The sequence below is a fragment of the Entelurus aequoreus genome, linkage group LG20, assembly GCF_033978785.1.
Source record: "Entelurus aequoreus isolate RoL-2023_Sb linkage group LG20, RoL_Eaeq_v1.1, whole genome shotgun sequence".
In the NCBI taxonomy this organism is placed as follows: domain Eukaryota; kingdom Metazoa; phylum Chordata; class Actinopteri; order Syngnathiformes; family Syngnathidae; genus Entelurus; species Entelurus aequoreus.
This window is the reverse complement of record NC_084750.1, coordinates 6,048,733-6,066,914: the sequence shown is the minus strand read 5'-3', so window position 1 is coordinate 6,066,914 and position 18,182 is coordinate 6,048,733.

Here is an 18,182-nt window from a genome sequence, read left to right as displayed (position 1 = left end):
GGCAATTTCATGAAAAGAGTCGTCATTGTACTCGACAAAAGTCACCGTTTTATAAGAGAACTTAAAAATGTTGGCAATATTATAATAATAATTGGAATTTTACTTGGCAAAATTATGACAAAAGTCATAATTTTACTGAAAAAATGTCACTATTTTACAAGGACAACAAAAAATAAATTGACAATATTGTGATAAAAGACAGATTTTTATATGACACAATTTTGCAGTAAAAAGTAATAATTTTACATTAAAAAGTAATAATTTTACATTAAAAAGTAATAATTTTACAAGAAAATATTGCAATATTACAGAAACCTTAAGAATATGAGAAATTGTTCCCAATTTTATAGGAAAGAAGTCGACACATTGTGAGAAAAAGACTGCTTTTAGTTTATTTTTAATTTTTTAAATTTTTTTGTTTGTAATTGTTATTACAGCATGTCTATGTAAATATTTATTTATTTTTTAAAATTAATTTTCACCCAAGGGTGCGCATTTCAATTTCTTACACACACTTGTTATTACATATGTTGACTAGAGGGGGAGCACTTCAAATTTTACACACACTTGTTATTTCATATGTTGACCAGAGGGGGAGCACTTTTAAAACCAACACACAGTCAATTTGAAAAATCCCTCCTTTTTGGGACCACCCTCATTTAGATGGATGTCACCACCAGGGGTGCAAATGAGACATTCTCTATTAGATGCAATGGTTTTTCCGTATTGGGACCATGATTTATGTCATCACTTGTTCACCGCTCCTCATATGGAAGGTTCTTTTCCTTGTTGATGTCTCAAGAAGGGTGGAAATACAAGAACACACACACACACACACACACACACACACACACACACACACACACACACACACACACACACACACACACACACACACACACACACACACACACACACACACACACACACACACACACACACACACACACACACACACACACACACACACGCCGTCTGTATGCACAAACGCCATGTTGTTATGATACAATGTGAGATCCGATACCGGAAAGGAAAATACGTTTTTATGAAGAAAAAAAAAGTTCAAATCTGACAAAATAAAGCAATTGTTTTGTTTCAAAAAAGAAAAGTCTTATTAGAGGAGTAAAAAAAAAAAAAGACCATTTATGAAAAAAATACTAATATTATTATTAAATATTGTGGGATTTTTTTTCTTTAAATGTAATACTTTTAAACAAAAAAACACTTTATTTTCTGCAATATTGACATTTTAATTATTATAAAAGGAAAAAGGCACTTTTTTGAGGGAAATTTATATATGTATATGTATATATATATATATATATATACAGTTGCGATCAAAAGTTTACATACACTTGTAAAGAACATAATGTCATGGCTGTCTTGAGTTTCCAAATATTTCTACAACTCTTATTTTTTGTGATAGAGTGATTGGAGCACATACTTGTTGGTCACAAAAAACATTCATGAAGTTTGGTTCTTTTATGAATTTATTATGGGTCTACTGAAAATGTGACCAAATGTGCTGGGTCAAAAGTAGACATACAGCAATGTTAATATTTGCTTACATGTCCCTTGACAAGTTTCACTGCAATAAGGCACTTTTGGTAGCCATCCACAAGCTTCTGCTTGAATTATTAACCACTCCTCTTGACAAAATTGGTGCAGTTCAGCTAAATGTGTTGGTTTTCTGACATGGACTTGTTTCTTCAGCATTGTCCACACGTTTAAGTCAGGACTTTGGGAAGGCCATTCTAAAACCTTAATTCTAGCCTGATTTAGCCATTCCTTTACCACTTTTGACGTGTGTTTGGGGTCATTGTCTTGTTGGCACACCCAACTGCGCCCAAGACCCAACCTCCGGGCTGATGATTTTAGGTTGTCCTGAAGAATTTGTAGGTAATCCTCCTTTTTCATTGTCCCATTTACTCTCTGTAAAGCACCAGTTCCATTGGCAGCAAAACCGACCCAGAGCATAATACTACCACCACCATGCTTGACGGTGGGAATGGCGTTCCTGGGATTAAAGGCCTCACCTGTTCTTCTCCAAACATGTTGCTGTGTATTGTGGCCAAAAAGTTAAATTTTTGTTTCATCTGACATCACAAGGACAAAGATAAGACCTTCTGGAGGAAAGTTCTGGGGTCAGATGGACCAAAAATTGAGCTGTTTGGCCACAATACCCAGCAATATGTTCGGAGGACAAAAGGTGAGGCCTTTAATCCCAGGAACACCGTTCCTACCGTCAAGCATGGTGGTTGACTGTAGTATTATGCTCTGGGCCTGTTTTGCTGCCAATGGAACTGTAGCTTTAAATGGGACAATGAAAAAGGAGGATTACCTCCAAATTCTTCAGGACAACCTAATATCATCAGCCTAGAGGTTGGGTCTTGGGCGCATTTGGGTGTTCCAACAGGACAATGACCCCAAACACACGTCAAAAGTGGTAAAGGAATGGCTAAATCAGGCTAGAATTAAGGTTTTAGAATGGCCTTCCCAAAGTCCTGACTTAAATGTGTGGGCAATGCTGAAGAAACAAGTCCATGTCAGAAAACCAACACATTTAGTTGAACTGCACCAATTTTGTCAAGAGGAGTGGTCAAACATTCAACCAGAAGCTTGTGGATGGCTACCAAAAGCGCCTTATTGCAGTGAAACTTACCAAGGGACATGTAAGCAAATATTAACATTGCTGTATGTATACTTTTGACCCAGCAGATTTGGTTACATTTTCAGTAGACCCATAATAAATTCATAAAAGAATTGGTCACAAAGGTTTTTTGTGACCAACAAGTATGTGTTCCAATCACTCTATCACAAAAAAATAAAAGTTGTAGAAATTATTGGAAACTCAAGACATCCATGACGTTATGTTCTTTACAAGTGTATATCAACTTTTGATCGCGACTGTATATATATATATATATATATATATATATATATATATATATATATATATATATATATATATATATATATATATATATACTGTATGTATATATATGTGTGTATATATATTTATATATTATAACAATTTTGTTATATATATTATTATATATATATATATTATGAGCCGGGCTGGAAGGAGATCCAGGAGGTGGTCCGAAGGGCAAGGACGAGCTCTGCTCCAGGGCCCAGTGGAGACCTTACAAGGTCTATAAGAACTGTCCAAGACTACTCTGCAGACTCTGGAAAATCCTGAAGGTGATCTGGAGGAGGGGCAAGGTAGCAGACCAGTGGAGACAGGCAGAGGGTGTGTGGATCCCAAAGGAGGAAAAGTCTCAGAACATCAACCAGTTCCGAACCATCTCGTTGCTGAGTGTTGAAGGGAAGATCTTCTTCAGCCTCATTGCCAGGCGACTGACAGACTACCTCCTGAAGAACTCGTACATTGATACATCAGTCCAGAAAGGAGGGATCCCAGAGGTATCTGGATGTCTGGAGCATACAGGCGTGGTAACTCAGCTCATCAGGGAAGCCAGGGAGAACAAGGGGGACTTGGCTGTTCTGTGGCTGGACCTCGCAAATGCCTATGGATCCATACCCCACAAGCTAGTCGAAGAGGCACTGAACCGGCATCACATCCCAAAGAAGTTCAGAGACCTCATTCTGGACTACTATGCCAACTTCCATCTGAGAGTCTCCTCCGGAAAAACAACCTCCGACTGGCACAGGCTTGAAAAGGGGATCATCACTGGCTGTACAATCTCAGTCATCCTCTTTGCACTCGCCATGAACATGCTGGTGAAGTCTGCAGAAGTTCAGTGCAGAGGGCCCCTCTCCAGGTCTGGAGTCCGACAGCCACCCATCCGAGCCTTCATGGACGACTTGACAGTGACCACTACATCTGTCCCAGGCTGCAGGTGGATCTTGAATGGCCTTCAGGAGGTGATTTCCTGGGCTCGCATGAGCTTCAAGCCGGCCAAGTCGAGGTCCCTTGTGCTAAAGAGAGGGAAGGTTACTGGTAAGTTCTGCTTCTCACTTGTCACCACCAAATTACCATCACTCACCGAGGAACCTGTGAAGAGCTTAGGAAAGGTGTTTAATTGCAGCCTGAGAGACGTAGCCTCCACAAAATCGACCAACCAAGACCTGGAGACCTGGCTGACCGTGGTGGACAAGTCTGGCCTTCCTGGCAAGTTCAAGGCCTGGATTTACCAGCACGGGATTCTCCCCCGGATCCTCTGGCCCCTCATGGTGTACGAAGTCCCCATTTCAACAGTGGAAGGCTTTGAGATGAGGGTCAGTAGGTTCCTGCCCAGGTGGCTGGGACTGCCGCGAAGCCTGAGCAGCATTGCTCTATACAGGCACAATAACAAGCTGAAGCTCCCCATCAGCAGCTTGAGCGAGGAGTTCATGGTGACACGGTCCAGGGAACTCCTACAATATCGGGAGTCCAGTGACCCAAAGGTTGCCCAGGCTGGGATTGAAGTCAGGACGGGGCGTAAGTGGAGAGCTGCCGAGGCTGTGGATGTCGCAGAGGCAAGGCTACGGTAAAGGGTGTTGGTGGGAACAGTGGCGCAGGGGAGATCTGGCTTAGGTAGCAGAAGAACACCTCGCTACGATAAGGCGCAGGGGAAAGAGAAGAGGTCACTGATCCTCGAGGAGGTGCGAGCAGGAGTTGAGGAAAGGCGAGCCTGCCAGATAGCGGGAATGCGGCAACAGGGCGCCTGGACCAGATGGGAACAAGCAGCAGGGCGCAAGGTCACATGGACCGAGCTCTGGAAAGCCGAACCCCATCGGATAAAGTTCTTGATCCAGGCGGTCTACGACGTGCTGCCAAGTCCATCCAACCTCTTCACCTGGGGGAAGGTGGAGACACCAGCGTGCCCCCTCTGCCAGAGGAGAGGAACCTTGGAGCACATCCTAAGCTGTTGTCCGAAAGCCCTGGGTGAAGGGCGGTACCGCTGGCGACATGACCAGGTCCTGAAGGCCATAGCCGATACCATCTGCAGGGGAGTCAGTCACAGCAAGAGCCTCCGCCCAGTGAAGAGCACCGCTTTCATCAGAGCTGGGGAGAAGTCAACACCGGCTGCCCGGAACACCTCTTCTGGTCTGTTGGCAACAGCACGCGACTGGGAGCTGTCAGTTGATCTGGGCAAGCAGTTGAAGTTCCCCGACGTGGTTGCCAAAAAAAACACTAAGGCCAGATATTGTGCTTACCTCAGTTGCCTCCAAGCAGGTAATCCTCCTGGAGCTCACAGTGCCTTGGGAGGACCGTATGGAGGAGGCCAATGAGAGGAAGAGCGCAAAGTACTCTCAGCTTGTGGAGGAGTGTCGGAGCAAAGGGTGGCGAGCGATGTGCCGGCCCGTTGAAGTGGGATGTCGAGGGTTTGAGGGCAAATCCCTCTGCAGGGTCTACAGAATGCTTGGCATCACAGGGGCCAGCCAGCGAAGGGCCATGAAGTTAGCCACAGATGCAGCAGAAGTGGCATCAAGGTGGCAGTGGATCAGGAGGGGAGAGGCGTGGCATGTAGGGCAGTAGCGCTACCTGGACACAGGCTGGGGCCTGATCAACTGGCTGGGGAGGGGGTCTGATTGTTGAAAGACCCGAAACCCCCTGTGATCCTCGGTTACATCACTGAGGATGTGTCCAGTTGCACCATTGGTGTATTTAAAAAGTTGTATATATATTTATATATTATAACAATTTTGTTATATATATTATCAGTATTTATATGAATATATGTGTATATATACTGTATGTGTGTGTATTTACATGTATATATGTGTATATATGTATACGTGGATATACATTTGTGTGTATATGTGTGTATATATGTATGTGTATGTATGTATATAGATATACATATTTATATATGTGTATATGTATATACATATATTATAAATATGTTGTTATATATGTTGTATACATCATTCGTATTTATATGTATAATAATGTGTATATGTGTGTGTATATATTTGTGTGTGTATTTATATCTGTACAAGTGTAGAAATGTGTATATACATGTTTGTGTATATATTAATGTGTATATAAATATGTATGTATATATGTTTATATATGTGAATATATGTGTATATGTGAATATATGTACATATATATCTGTATATATGTGTGTGTATACATATATATACACACATACCTACACACCCACACACATACATATATAGTATATTACATATATATACATATAGCTAAATATATATATATATATTGTAAATTGTATATATATAGTGTGTATATACTGTTTGTGCATATATATATATATATATATATATATATATATATATATATATATATATATATATATATATATATATATATATATATATATATATATATATATATATATATACAGCACAGGCCAAAATTTTGGACACACCTTCTCATTTAATGCATTTTCATTTTTTTTCCCCATGACTATTTACATTGTAGATTGTCACTTAAAGCTTCAAAACTATGAATGAACACATGTGGAGTTATGTACTTAACAAAAAAAAAAGTTGAAATAACTGAAAACATGTTTTATATTCTTGTTCCTTCAAAATAGACACCCTTTGCTCTGATTATTGATTCGCACACTCTTGGCATTCTCTCGATGAGCTTCAAGAGTTGGTCACCTGAAATGGTTTTCACTTCACAGGTGTTATAGTTTTGATGCCTTCAGTGACAACCTACAATGTAAATAGTCATGAAAATAAAGAAAACGCATTGAAATGAGAAGGTGTGTCCAAACATTTGACCTGTACTGTATATACATATACTGTACTATATATATATATATATGTAATAATCAAATGCAGGGACCAATTGATATGTTATTGGCTGTTATTATGGCAGCCATAACTGCAATAAGGCCCACAATGAAAATTAGTTTGACAGGGCGTGTTTAACGTGGATGATGAAAAAGAAAATCCCCAAAAGTGCAGAGCCTGACTAAATATGGCCGCTCCCTTGATTGCTGCGAGGCCAAGGCCGATCTCATTGTGCCATAAATTAAGCAGATGGTCAAGGACAAATGACTTCTTCATCGCACCGGCTCGCGGCCCCAACATTATCTTGGACAGACTGTTCCAGCCGCATCAAAACTGCTGAGTTTAGTGCCGAGCGTTCCAAACAATATAACAAGAGTGTTTCTTCCTAAAAAGACCAACAGACGCACGCACGGAGAAATAAAACTCTTGGCTTCCATATCAAGAGAGAATGAGAGGCTCGTAAAAGTGGAGGCCAAGATAGAGAAGTTACACAATGTTGTCATGCACGTCCTTCAGATCTGTGCGCGCACACACACACACACACACACACACACACACACACACACACACACACACACACACACACACACACACACACACACACACACACACACACACACACACACACACACACACACACACACACACACACACACACACACACACACACACACACTTGTATTTGCTACCTTCTCGAGGCCTCCGCAAAATGCCTACCTCTTCAGGACTACCCTTTCTAGATGTATAAAGATTTGTATTTACAACATTAATAACATATAAATTCCATACAAATATAAAAAAGCTTGTTGTGAAAAATTATTTGGAACTTCACAAGAAAAACTTTGCAGTGTTATAATAAAAGTCGTCATTTTACTCAACGAAAGTCAAAATTTTATAAGAAAACATGAACATTTGCGCAATATTATGACAAAAGTTGGAATTTTACTCAATAACAGTCGCAATTTGACAAAAAAAGCCCAACATTTTGGCAATTTTATGAAAAGAGTCGTCATTTTACTCGACAAAAGTCACAATTTCATAAGTAAACTTCAAAATTTTGGCACTATTATAATAATAATCGGAATTTTACTTGGCAAAATTATGACAAAAGTCATAATTTTACTCAAAAACTGTCAGTACTTTACAAGAATGACAAAAAAATTGGCAATATTGTGATAAAAAAAGTCAAAATTCTATGACAAATGTTACCATTTTGCAATAAAAAGTAATAATTGTACATAAAAAAAGTAATAATTCTACGAGAAAATATTGCAATATTACAGAAACAGAAAGAATATGAGAAATTGTTCAAGATTTTATAAGAAAAAAGGCGACACGTGAGAAAAAGACTGCTTTTAGTTAGAATTTTTGTTGTGATTTTTTTGTTGTTAATTGGTTTTTAATCTTCATTATTTACTTCGTTACGACATTATGTCTTCAATATACATATTTATTTTATTAAAAAGTTTTTTTATTTTGGCCAAAGGGGGCGCATATCCATTTCGTACACACACTTGTTATTTCATATGTTGACCAGAGGGGGAGCACTTTTAAAACTGACACACAGTCAATTTGAAAAATCTCTCCTTTTTGGGACCACCCTAATTTTGATAGATTTCACCACCTGGTGTGCAAATGAGACGTTTTTTATTAGATGCAATGGTTTTCCGTATTGGGACCATGATTCATGTCCTAACTTGTTCACCGCTCCTCATATGGAAGGTACTTTTTCCTTGTTGATGTCTCAAGAAGGATAGAAATACAAGAACACACACACACACACACACACACACACACACACACACACACACACACACACACACACACACACACACACACACACACACACACACACACACACACACACACACACACACACACACACACACACACACACACTTGTTACCTTCTCGAGGCCTCCGCAAAATGCCTACCTCTTCAGGACTACCCTTTCTAGATGTATAAAGATTTGTATTTACAACATTAATAACATATAAATTCAATACAAATATAAAAAAGCTTGTTGTGAAAAATTATTTGGAACTTCACAAGAAAAACTTTGCAGTGTTATAATAAAAGTCATCATTTTACTCAACGCAAGTCAAAATTGTACGAGCAAAACTGAACATTTGCGCGATATTATGATAAAAGTTAGAATTTTACTCAATAACAGTCGCAATTTTACAAGAAAAGCTTAAAATGTTGGCAATTTTATGAAAAGAGTCGTCATTTTACTCGACAAGTCACAATTTTATAAGTAAACTTAAAAATTTGGGCACTATTATAATAATAATCGGAATTTTACTTGGCAAAATGATGACAAAAGTCATAATTTTACTCAAAAACTGTCACTATTTTACAAGCACAACAAAAAAATTGGCAATATTGTGATAAAAGTAATAATTCTATATGACAAATGTCACCATTTTGCAATAAAAAGTAATAATTGTACATAAAAAAGTAATAATTCTATGAGAAAATATTGCAATATTACAGAAACGGAAAGAATATGAGAAATTGTTCAAGATTTTATAAGAAAAAAGGCGACACGTGAGAAAAAGACTGCTTTTAGTTAGAATTTTTTTTGTGATTTTTTTGTTGTTAATTGGTTTTAATCTTCATTATTTACTTCGTTACGACATTATGTCTTCAATATACATATTTATTTTATTAAACATTTGTTTTATTTTGGCCAAAGGGGGCGCATATCAATTTCGTACACACACTTGTTATTTCATATGTTGACCAGAGCAGGAGCACTTTTAAAACCGACACACAGTCAATTTGAAAAATCTCTCCTTTTTGGGACCACCCTAATTTTGATAGATTTCACCACCAGGTGTGCAAATGAGACGTTTTTTAATTAGATGCAATGGTTTTCCGTATTGGGACCATGATTCATGTCCTAACTTGTTCACCGCTCCTCATATGGAAGGTACTTTTCCTTGTTGATGTCTCAAAAAGGATAGAGATACAACAACACACACACACACACACACACACACACACACACACACACACACACACACACACACACACACACACACACACACACACACACACACACACACACACACACACACACACACACTTGTTACCTTCTCGAGGCCTCCACAAAATGCGTACCTCTTTAGGGCCACCCTTTCTAGAGGTATAAAGATTTGTATTTACAACATTAATAACATATAAATTCCATACAAATATAAAAAAGCTTGTTGTGAAAAATTATTTGGAACTTCACAAGAAAAACTTTGCAGTGTTATAATAAAAGTCATCATTTTACTCAACGCAAGTCAAAATTGTACGAGCAAAACTGAACATTTGCGCAATATTATGATAAAAGTTAGAATTTTACTCAATAACAGTCGCAATTTTACAAGAAAAGCTTAAAATGTTGGCAATTTTATGAAAAGAGTCGTCATTTTACTCGACAAAAGTGACAATTTTATAAGTAAACTTAAAATTTTTGGCACTATTGTAATAATAATCGGAATTTTACTTGGCAAAATGATGACAAAAGTCATCATTTTACTCAAAAACTGTCACTATTTTACAAGAACAACAAAACAATTGGCAATATTGTGATAAAAGTAATAATTCTATATGACAAATGTCACCATTTTGCAATAAAAAGTAATAATTGTACATATAAAGTAATAATTCTACGAGAAAATATTGCAATATTACAGAAACAGAAAGAATATGAGAAATTGTTCAAGTTTTAATAAGAAAAAAGGCGACACGTGAGGAAAAGACTGCTTTTAGTTAGAATTTTTTTAGTGATTTTTTTGTTGTTAATTGGTTTTTAATCTTCATTATTTACTTCGTTACGACATTATGTCTTCAATATACATATTTATTTTATTAACATTTTTTTAAATTTTGGCCAAAGGGGGCGCATATCAATTTCGTACACACACTTGTTATTTCATATGTTGACCAGAGGGGGAGCACTTTTAAAACTGACACACAGTCAATTTGAAAAATCTCTCCTTTTTGGGACCACCCTCATTTTGATAGATTTCACCACCAGGTGTGCAAATGAGACGTTTTTTATTAGATGCAATGGTTTTCCGTATTGGGACCATGATTCATGTCCTAACTTGTTCACCGCTCCTCATATGGAAGGTACTTTTTCCTTGTCTCAAGAAGGATATAAATACAAGAACACACACACACACACACACACACACGCACACACACACACGCACACACACACACACACACACACACACACACACACACACACACACACACACACACACACACACACACACACACACGTCCAACTGGTCTAATCTTATCTCTCGTTAGTGTTCGTGAAGACTTTCCTTTGTCCGCTCTTGATCTCGGCTCCATTGGCAACATTTCATCTCACAATCAGGGCTCTCCAAAGTGTGACACGGGGGCCAGTTGCGGCCCGCAGCTCATTTTTTTAACGGGCCGCCGCACAAAATGAGTATAATAAAAGACAAACAGGCAAAATGTAACTCTAAAACTGTCATTGCTTTAAAAAACCTAATGAATCAAAACCAATGTTGTTATGAATGTTTGCTACAAGTACTTCACTTCCCAAAAATTCCACTTTGAAATATTTCTGGGGGTAAATATTGCATATTTTGTGTGTTTTCTTCGACAAAAAAGGCATAGATCTGGGGCCGTACTTATCAAGCTTCTTAGAATTACTCCTAAGAAGTCTGCTAAGAGTTGACTTAAGAGTAAATAAATTCTTCGCTGAAAGCTGCACTTAAAAGTTAGTTATCAAGCGTCTTACTCACACTTTCAGCGAAGTGTAGGACTGAATCTTAAGTGTCACACTCAGAGCTGAATTACGACATTACAATGTGCCGTAAACGGAATTTTAGGTGACGTCATTTCTGTGTCCATAGAAATTACCAATCACGGAAGGGAATCCCTTGTCTAGAATAAAGAAATATCTTGGACATATTTAAGTGGACAATGGGAGTGTATATTTTGACAATAAACTACAAAATAATACAAAACAAACTAGTCCCCGCCGGCACTCACGCTACCGCTCCCTCTCTTCTATCGCCCACACACTCACTGACGTCACTCACCTCACGGCCACACACATACGCTACTGTCATAACATTTTCTTTCCAATTCATTAATTAGGCAACTAATTTGAAACTGGTGTGGGTGGCTCTATATATACTAGCCCACTGCAGCCACATGCAGAAATCAACAAGGAATCGAAAAGTATTAAATCTGTGACAAAAATAATATCCGCTCTGTCTAAACGATACAGTTTGATCAGCTGCTCGTCATCAAAAAAAACAAAACATTGTTCCGTTCCCTGAACGTTCGCGCACGTCTCTCTCGCCTCAGTGCCATCCCCTGCTGGCAACTCCTAACCACTTAGGACACCTCTGAAGGTCTCTTAAATATCGTGGAGAGTAGGAGTGATTCTTAGACTTAAGAACGTTGATAAAAAGCTTTTATTCTTAAGTTTGAGAGTAGGACTAAATTTCGCAAATTCTCAGGACTTAAGTGTAAAATGGCACTCTAAGAAGCTTGATAAGTACGGCCCCTGAAGTTTATCTGGAGCGGGTGTGTCCAACACGTTCTTATTGAGGCCCAAATGAAGAGTATGGCCGCGTGTAACAGCAAATGTATACGAATATCTGTGTATCAATGTGATATATGTATCATATACAGTATATCACATGATATAAGGCGGCAGGCCAAATAAAATGAGGTGGCGGGACACATGATATAAGGCGGCAGGCCAAATAAAATGACTTTGCGGGACACATGGTATAAGGTGACAGGCCAAATAAAATGAAGTAGCGGGACACATGATATAACGCGGCAGGCCAAATAAAACAAAGTGGCGGGACACATGGCATAAGGTGGCTGTCACGGCCTGGGCGCATTGGAATGCGCCCTCATCCTTGCGCACTGCAAGCACCGCAGGACACGCCCCCACACGCGCCGCGCAGACCGCGGCCACGCACTTCCACAGCTGGCGGCAATAATCTATCAGCACACCTGCCGTTAATGAAGTAGCTGCCTTCATAAGCCTGGACAACCTGGCATGCCGCCGCCGGAATATAGTCTTCAATCGGCGTATAGTAAGCGATCATCCTGCTTGATGCAATCCTGCTCTCTCTGTCAGTTTTCCCTTCCGTGTCTCATTGTCGTGTCATCCTACTGCAGACCTCCGTTCCCGTGTTTGACGTTGCTGTGTGACTCGTCATTCCTCGTCGTTCCCCGACTGCCTCCTTCGTTCCCCGACTCCTTGCTCGTCCCTGGATTCTGACGCCTCTCTATCTCCCCGGATCACCTGCCTGCCCCTGGACTTCCTCTTCTCTCGTGCAACACTTGGTAACACACACTTCAGCTAATCTACACACATAGTCACTTCATACACTCTTGGATTTTGTCCCACCCCATTCTAGTTGATTAGTATTGTTAATTATTATGTTACTATATATATAATAAATAATTGTACATACTGCCATCTAGTGTCTGTTTGTCGTCACCTCCCCTTAGTCCAGGGGTCGGCAACCTTTACCACTCAAAGAGCCATTTTGGCAAGTTTCAAAAATTGAGGAAAGTAATGGGAGCCACAAAAAATTTTTTAAATTTAAAATGAAAGACACCGCATACAAAGCTTAAACGCTTTGTGCTATGTTAACTAGGGGTTTTCGACACACGCACCGGCACGCATTTTAATGTGGAAATTTGATGTTAGTGCAGCCCGCGAGTTTTGAATGAATGGCGCTTGGTAGCGTCATACTTGCTAACCCTCTCATTTTTCCCGGGAGACTCCCGAATATCAGAGTGTGATAACACTGCATTTGGCGCCCTCTATAGTCTGCCCTAACAGTGTACCTGCTCGACCACACGTAGAATGCAATTTCAGCTTAATCACGTAAGTGACAGCAAGGCGTACTAACTCAGCAGCCACACATCTTACACTGACGGTACCAATACCCAGAATCCCATGCAGCCCTAACTCTTCCGCTCAACCAACGCACGGAGAGGGGGGGGGGGGGTTTGATGTGTGGGGGGATTTGGTGGTAGCGGGGGTGTATAATGGAGACCGGAAGAGTTAGGGCTGCATTGGATTCTGGGTAATGGTTGTGTTGTGTTTATGTTGTGTTACGGTGGGATGTTCTCCAGAAATGTGTTTTTCATTCTTTTTTGGTGTGGGTTCACAGTGTGGCGCATATTTGTAACGTAACAATGTTAAAGTTGTTTGATACGGCTACCGTCAGTGTAAGCTGTGTGGCTGATGACTAAGTATGCTTTGCTGTCTCCTGTGTGTGCAAGTAATAACAACATGCAACATGTGGCTGGACTGGCACGCTGTATGTAAATGCTATAGAGGACAATTACTGCAGTGCAATTAGGGCACGCCCTTTATTTAGTAATTAGAGTGTAAATAGGATTATTTTTTCCCTGGGAGTAATCTATGAGGGACACATAAATCTCCTGGGAAAATCGGGGGGTCGGCATGTATGTAGCTGAGCCGCATCAGAGTGGTCAAGGAGCCGCATGCGGCTCCGGAGCCGCGGGTTGCCGACCCCCATGTCGTTGAACAGACATGACAGAACCCCCCCCCTTATGGACAGATCCCAGATGTCCAAAAAACAGGATCAAGAGTCATGGGAGGGCGGGCGGGGGACATGGCGGTGGGTCGCCAGGCCAAGTGGCCCCGAATCCACCGAGGCATAGTCATGTGGCGGCGACGAGTGGAACGCCGCCGCCACAGGCGAGGTGGGCGACCCGGGAAGGGCCACATGCGTGGCCGACGAAGAGGTGGGCGCACTTGGCGTGGCGGACGACCAGGTAGTAGCCACAACCGTGGCAGACGAGGAGGCAGGCGCGTCGTCGTCATTGCAGGCGTGGAAGCCGCAGATGACGCAGGTGCGGGTGCAGCAGACGAAGCAGGCGGCGAAGCTTGGCGTGGCACTTCGGGCGGCGAAGCTTGGTCTTGGCCGCTTGGAGGGTCTTGGCTGCTTGGAGTGTCTTGGCCTTGGCGAGGGTCTTGGTGAGGGTCTGGGTCTTGGTCTTGGCGAGGTTGGTCTTGGACCTGGTCTTGGCGAGGTTGGTCTTGGACCTGGTCTTGGCGAGGTTGGTCTTGGACCTGGTCTTGGTCTTGGCGTGGTTGGTCTTGGTATGGTTGGTCTTGGACTTGGTCTTGGACTTGGTCTTGGTCTTGGCATGGTTGGTCTTGGACTTGGTCTTGGCATGGTTGGTCTTGGTCTTGACGAGGGTCTTGGTCTTGACGAGGGTCTTGGTCTTAGTCTTGACGAGGGTCTTGGTCTTGGTGTTGACGAGGGTCTTGGTGTTGACGAGGTGTGTCTTGGACTTGGCGTGGTGTGTCTTGGACTTGGTGTGGTGTGTCTTGGACTTGGTCTTGGCGTGGTGGGTCTTGGACTTGGCGTGAGGGGTCTTGGACTTGGCGTGAGGGGTCTTGGACTTGGTCTTGGCTTGAGGGGTCTTGGTCTTGGCGTGGCTCTTGGACTTGGTCTTGGCATGGTGTGTCTTGGACTTGGTCACTTGGAGGGTCTTGGTCTTGGCATGGCGGTTCTTGGTCTTGGCTTGGGGAGTCTTGGCATGGGGATGCTTGGTCTTGGCGTGGAGCTGCGACTGGCGACACTTGGCGTCGTGGAGCTGCGACTGGCGGCACTAGGCGCATGTGTGCTTACGGACTGTATCCCTGCAGACTGTATTGATTTATATTGATATATAATGTATATAGTGTTTTTTATGTTGATTTAATTAAAAAAAAAAAAAAAAAGAAACATTTTTTTTTTCTTGTGCAGCCCGGTACCAATCGGTCCACGGACTGGTACCGGGCTGCGGCCCGGTGGTTGGGGACCACTGATATAAAGTACTGTAGTGCTTTATATTACAAGTGTTCAAACATTTACTAAAATATGGACTTTTGTCGAGGCTAAAATCAATGACTTATGTTTACAATGTTTCTTTTGCAGACATTTGATTCAATATACAAACGTTTAAATGTACATACCCTGTTCAAGAAGCATTTAAGTTCCTAGTTGTTAGTTAGTTAAAGAGGAACTTCCATCCAGAGTTTGAGGCAGCGCAAAAAAACTACAAATGTGCTGACTTCCTTTACGCCATACATCAATCCCCCTCTCCCCAGTCGTTAAAAAGATGGAAGTCGATACGAACGCCTCCGTGCCACCAGAAAACTAAAAGAAGAAGAACAACCCCAGGGCAGCTGTGGCTACAAATGTAGCTTACCACCACCAGGTGTGAATGAATGATGGGTTCCCACTTCTCTGTGAGCGCTTTGAGTATCTAACAATAGAAAAGCGCAGGATAAAATCTAATCCATTATTGTTATTATTATTATAACAACACCTACGTGCAATTACTGCTATTATGGTCGAAGCTCCAAAACAACCAAAGAAACAAAAAGTTTTGTCTGAAGAGACAAACAAAGAAAAAGGCAGTCAGGATCAACATTGTCCCGGCTTTCACACAAAGACGAGGAATTTGAGACCAAAGCTGCCTTGGCTCTGTTCCTGCTAAACCAGTGGTTCTTAAACTTGTTGGAGGTACCGAACCCCAACAGTCTCATATGCGCATTCACCGAACCCTTTTTTTTTTTTTTCAAATTCAAGAAAAAGTTACATGTTTTTTTTACTGGTGCACAAAATGAACCGTGCATGAACATCACCTTGTTCAAAGAACAAAACCAACACAGTGCATGAACTCACAACAAATTATACCCTTTACACATTGATTAAAGTGGACCCCGACTTAAAGGCGTACTGAAATGAATTTTTTTTTATTTAAACGGGGATCGCAGATCCATTCTATGTGTCATACTTGATCATTTCGCGATATTGCCATATTTTTGCTGAAAGGATTTAGTAGAGAACATCAACGATAAAGTTCGCAACTTTTGGTCACTGATAAAAAAAGCCTTGCCTGTACCGGAAGTAGCGTGACGTCACAGGTTGAAAGGCTTCTCACATTTCCCCATTGTTTACACCAGCAGCGAGAGCGATTCGGACCGAGAAAGTGACGATTACCCCATTAGTTTGAGCGAGGATGAAAGATTTGTGGATGAGGAACATGAGAGTGAAGGACTAGAGTGCAGTGCAGGACGTATCTTTTTTTGCTCTGACCGTAACTTAGGTACAAGGGCTCATTGGATTCCACACTTTCTCCTTTTTCTATTGTGGATCACGGATTTGTATTTTAAACCACCTCGGATACTGTATCGTCTTGAAAATGAGAGTCTAGAACGCGAAATGGACATTCACAGTGACTTTTATCCCCACGACAATACATCGGCGAAGCACTTTAGCTACGGAGCTAACGTGATAGCATCAGGCTTAACTGCAGATAGAAAACAAAAGAAATAAACCCCTGACTGGAAGGATAGACAGAAGATCAACAATACTATTAAACCATGGACCTGTAAATACACGGTTAATGCTTTCCAGGCTGGCGAAGCTTAACAATGCTGTTGCTAATGACGCCATTGAAGCTAACTTAGCTACGGGACCTCACAGAGCTATGATAAAAACATTAGCGCTCCACCTACGCCAGCCAGCCCTCATCTGCTCATCAACACCCGTGCTCACCTGCGTTCCAGCGATCGACGGCGCGACGAAGGACTTCACCCGATCATCCGTGCGGTTGGCGGCTAGCGTCGGCTAGCGCATCTGCTATCCAAGTAAGTCCTCCTGGTTGTGTTGCTACAGCCAGCCGCTAATACACCGATCCCACCTACAACTTTCTTCTTTGCAGTCTCCATTGTTCATTAAACAAATTGCAAAAGATTCACCAACGCAGATGTCCAGAATACTGTGGAATTATGAGATGAAAACAGAGCTATTTTGTATTGTTTTCAATGGGGTACTGATACTTCTGTTTCACTGGCTACGTCACGCGCATACGTCATCATCCAAAGACGTTTTCAACCGGAAGTTTAGCGGGAAATTTAAAATGTCACTTTATAAGTTAACCCGGCCGTATTGGCATGTGTTGCAATGTTAAGATTTCATCATTGATATATAAACTATCAGACTGCGTGGTCGGTAGTAGTGGCTTTCAGTAGGCCTTTAAGTGACTTTCGATGCTCATATCAAAATGCTAATGCTAATGTTAGCATCTGTATTTCGCGTGTTAGCAATAAATAGCCACCAGCGTGATAGTTCCACACTACTTCCTTCAAAAAAAAACTTTGCTTGGGACCTGCATCCGCTCCTATACAATCTTGCTAGTAGCGTCATGTTTGTAGCGCAAAACCCAAGATCATTTCTTGACGGCGTCTGCTATTTAACATCAGCTCAGCCATTAGAGACCTAATATTTGTGCCAATATTTCAGCGGACATCATGTCAGTGTGATGCTATGTGCGCTAGGCATCATGGGAAACGTGGTCTTCTTCTGGCAAAAACACTACCGCTTTGGCCCACTGGCGCCGCCAAAATCAAGCAAAACAGAAAG